The 4,971-nt window shown below is 41.1% G+C and overlaps 1 long non-coding RNA gene across 1 annotated transcript; it reads left to right on the forward strand.

The window, feature by feature from the left end:
• The first annotated feature begins 3,267 nt into the window (after window positions 1-3,267).
• On the forward strand, window positions 3,268-3,842 carry LOC133422489 (uncharacterized). Its single transcript, XR_009770744.1, has 3 exons — window positions 3,268-3,450; window positions 3,596-3,664; window positions 3,754-3,842. It is a non-coding gene; the product is annotated as an uncharacterized LOC133422489 (long non-coding RNA).
• The last annotated feature ends 1,129 nt before the right edge of the window (window positions 3,843-4,971 follow it).

Here is a 4,971-nt window from a genome sequence, read left to right on the forward strand (position 1 = left end):
CCGAACCGTACCCCCTCCGGCCCCTGGCTGCACCTAGAAATTCTGTCCATAAAAATAATGAACAGAACCGGTGACAAAGGGCAGCCCTGCCGGAGTCCAACACGCACCGGGAACAGGTCTGACTTACTGCCGGCAATGCGAACCAAGCTCCTGCCCCGGTCATACAGGGACCGTACAGCCCTCAGCAGAGGGCCTCCGACCCCATACTCTCGGAGCACCCCCCACAGGATGCCACGTGGGACACGGTCGAAAGCCTTCTCCAAGTACACAAAACACATGTGGACTGGTTGGGCAAACTCCCATGCGCCCTCGAGCACCCTGCGGAGGGTGTAGAGCTGGTCCAGCATTCCACGGCCAGGGCGAAAACCGCATTGTTCCTCTTGAATCCGAGGTTCGACTATCGGCCGAATTCTCCTCTCCAGCACCCTGGAATAGATTTTCCCCGGGAGGCTGAGGAGGGTGATTCATTGCATTTCATTATATCATATAAATCATTTTTGTATGTGATGTAAGTTTTAACATGTAATAGAGTAAATCTAAACACTAACATTAACATGTTTGCCCCCAGGCGCCATATCAGCAGTTTAGTTTGTTTGTGACCACATGAAAAAAGTAGATAACCCGGCTCAGAGGATACACCACAGCGATTAACAATTACCTCTTTTGCAATTCTGAATGTTCACATTTGCAGCATCTTTTTCTCAGAACAGAAATTGGTACCAACAGGCTTGGCAGGGTGCATCACATGCCATAGTGCTCTGTCAGAGTCGCAGATTTGAATATGACTCAGCCGTGATGCACAACAGTGCCCAGTGACGCCCATTTCTCTGGGAATTACACAGAACCATCTTGATGGATGGATGGATGGATGGATAGATGGACGGATGGATGGATGGATGGATGGATTGATTATCAGTTGTTCCTTTATTTTTTGAGACTGTGTTCTCTCTGATGTCTCTTGGATATGGCAAGTTCATCTTTCTCAAGGTTCAATTTTCTCCTCCTCTGCTCCATAAAATAAATGTCTACTTTTTCCACCCACTGTTTCATTTCCTCATTTTGTCTTTGCATCAGCATTTCCTCGTCCATCAGGAGTTCTTGGAAACCTTTATCCATTTTAATCTTTGTTTCATTCATTTGCTTTTCCTTTTGCTCTTCCAGCTGTTTCTTGTCGTTCTCCATATTTTCCACCTGTTGCTGCAAACTCTTGTTTTCTGCTATTAGTTCCTTCGTAATTTCCTCCTCTTTGAGTTTTGATTGCTGCATCAGAGTGTTCTCAATTTCAAATGTTTTTTTTACCTCTTCAAATTGTTTCTTTTCCTCTTCTAGTTCTTCACGGTCTTCCTGCAGTTTCAGTTTGATGTCACAGACATTTCTTTGCTCCAGGTCCAATGTTCTCTTCTGCTCCATCAAATAAATGTTCTCTTTCTCATTCCACTTAGTTTCCTCCATATATCTTTTATTATTTTCATCCTCTAAGTTTAATATCTGCTCCAGCATATTTTCCTTCTCCGTCTGGAGTTCTTGGCATTCTTTATCCATTTTAATCTTTACATTAGTTGCCCATGCCTCCATATCTCTTATTGTCTCTTCCAGGATCTTAGATCTTAAGATCTGCGGCAGTATATTTTTATTCTCTGTCTGCAGTTGTTTATCCATTTTAATCTTTTTTTCCATTTTCTCCATTTCAAAGTTTTTCCACAGCTCTTTAAGTCTCTTCTTCTGCAAAGCTGTTTTATCTTTCTCATTTTGTGCATTGCACCCTTCATTCTCTATTGGAAAATACGGTAAATCTGTCAATAGACGCGGGCGGACGATCCTTAGGTTCGTACCCCCTCGAAAAGCTACTAATCCTAAATCTTTCTCTCAGCAACCTGACCGTGACTGCAGCAGCTACGGCGAGCATTGTATACAGGGTTTTCACCGACGTCACGAAATGGGCGGTACCGCGACCCGGCAGCCATAGCGGCGGGATTATTTGTAGGCAGAGTGGAGGCTGTGGAGGGCTGGAGGTTGAACAACAACAACAAAGCGGCTAACATGTAAAATTTGACCATGTCAAAACCACGGAAAACCTCGGCAAAACGTGGGGAAGATACCAGATACCGGGAAGGACTTGGTCCTCCAGAAAGGGCGAGGTATAAAGAGAAATTAAACCTTTTAGGTGGCCATGATCCGTACGAGCTGGAGCAAACAACGTGGACCACGGATGACCCGACTATTCTGCCAACGATTAAATATCCTGACATCGTGAATTACCTCATTTTTTCCCCAAACCCATACACAGCTGAGGATCTAAAAGCCTACAAAGGTTTGGAAGCATATAACCAGATGGTGTGCGGATGGGTGAGAGAGCTGATGTATCAACAACTCCATGAACGGTGCATTGTGAAAGCTAAGGTAACGTCGTTAATAGATCAACTTATCTTTTGCATCTAGAATTATATAATCTATAATTACACATTTTTTTAAACCAGGCTCTGACAGTGTTTGGTTCCATTTGTACACTGTCAGGGTTACAGACTTGTAAGTTACTTAGTTTGAGAAACTCTGTTGTAAGGCTATGAAATGAATAAATCATGGCGAGCAATAACGCTAAATATACAGTAGATTATTATATTATTATATTTATTTTTCACTTACCTGACAAGAAATGTGAAGAACAAACACGAATGTTGTCAAGATTCTTGCCCGTGAAGTTCTGTTTCAGTGCAGCAAGCCACAGACGTCTCCTTTCTTCTGACAAGTTTCGGCAAGTATCTCCCTGATTTGTGATAACTTTTGGAAGTCTGTAAAACTCCAGGTGTTTTTCTCGGTCAGACCGATTTGTACAACCGTACACACGGCAATAATTGACCATTTTCCACGCGGATTGTGATTACGGTTTATGAAGGAGCAGAAATGTGCAGTCTCTCATACGCTCTGGCTTTGTTTTGGTCTGGGGGCGTGGGGGGTATATCTCCGTAATGGCGACTTCCGCGTTTGGTGACGTCACGTGAAAGCCCTGTATATTAGTTAGTGCAATCTAATCTTTAAAAGTGTTCTCTAAGTTGTAGATTGTCGTGTCCACCAGAGACAAGTTCGTGACAAGTTGCTCCTCGAACGTACAAGATGCAAAATGAGGATATCCTGGTATGCGATTATATGACGTCCGTCCGAAATGACGTCATACTCTTCGACGTTCCAGAATGGTCGCCATGGTGACCAGTGGTTAAGCCACGCCCACACCGCACCACCTCCAAACACACGTCAGAAGATCCTGACGTCACGTCCGGGCATGCGCAGATGAGCGGAAGCAGACCGGCCGCCTGCGTAGCCGCAAAGCTAGCAGCTGAGCACGATAGATGCATCGAATATTGTTATTAAATCATATTTACCCTGTTTTTTAATTCTCAAATAACCATGGAATTGTCTGAACTATTGTACAATAAAGCGGAGTACATCGAGACGGTAATGCTTTGACTTTTTACTCGTAGTTTGCTAACTGGTAGGTTTAAAAGGGCGTTGTATTATTGAGTGTTGTCATTTTAGATGAGCAATAAAACAGCTAAACAGTCTTGTAGAAAGAATAATCAGCGATGTCTTTTTACTGCAGGCGTCTGGCAACAAAGTAAGCAGGCAATCCGTGTTGTGTGGAAGTCAAAACATTGTTCTCAATGGCAAAGTAAGAAAATAAATCACTGAAACGGTGTTTTCAATGTGGACTACTGTCATGTGACAGTTTGGTTTGTTTACCTGTGTTTTCTGTTTCAGACTATTGTCATGAATGACTGCATTATCAGGGGAGACCTGGCTAATGTCAGAGTGGGAAGACACTGTGTTGTAAAAAGCCGGAAATTAATTGGTTCCCTTAATTCATATCTCCCCTGTCTTACCTGAAACATTTGCTGTATTTGTCCGGGTAAAGAGTTATTTCTGTCTTTGTATATTATTTGTGCAATCCTTAACTCTGCAATATCGAACAATTTAATTATTTGGGATTTAATAAATAATGGATTGGTGTGTTCAAGATAACCGACATTGTGCATAATTCTGATAGCTCTTTTTTGGAGAATGAATACTGGTTCCAAAGTACTTTTATATGTATTGCCCCAGACCTCTATGCAGTAATTTAAATAAGGTAAAACATAATATTTAAGTGGTTCTTATTTACACGACTTTTTTTAATCACAAGGAACCACTAACGAAAGGAAGACAGATGTTTTGAAGTTGACGATGGCAAAATGACAATAATATATAATCACTACCAAACACAGAAGTAATGATGACCTGATATGGATCCCTGTAAACATTATTAGTGTGCTTTAAAAAGGACTCTAAATTACTGACAGGAAGCTGGGTTTCTCATTGTGTCGATGATTCGCTCTTGGGAACCATAGATATATACAGGACTGTCTCAGAAAATTACAATATTGTGAGAAAGTTTGGCTTACAGTTTAAGATTAAGATTCCCATAATATTGTAATTTTTTTAGATAGGATATTTGAGTTTTCTTAAGCTGTAAACCATGATCAGCAATATTAAAATAATAAAAGGCTTGCAATATTTCAGTTGATTTGTAATGAATCCAGAATGTATGACATTTTTGTTTTTGTAATTGCATTACAGAAAATCACAATATTCTAATTTTCTGAGACAGTCCTGTATATAAAGGCTTTATATATATCTATGTTGGGAACGACTCCTAAAGAACGTACCTGTCATTACAGCAGCTGTCCACTGGGCGGCGCTATTACACACAAGTACTTCAAATGCACAAACAAAGCTGCATTTGTTTATTGTTGACTACAAATAAGCCATAGTTTAGCCATATAATCAGATTAACAAAGTATTTCCGGCATTTGTTTTAATATGAGGGAGTGAGACAAAGCGGAGGAGACAACTGAGAAATTAAAAATAATTAAAAAGCGTCAAGTCCCAAAGAGCCTCCAGTACAGTAGATGGTGGTATCCACCTAAACGTTAGTATGTG

Source organism: Cololabis saira, chromosome 21 (genome assembly GCF_033807715.1).
Source record: "Cololabis saira isolate AMF1-May2022 chromosome 21, fColSai1.1, whole genome shotgun sequence".
Taxonomy (NCBI): domain Eukaryota; kingdom Metazoa; phylum Chordata; class Actinopteri; order Beloniformes; family Belonidae; genus Cololabis; species Cololabis saira.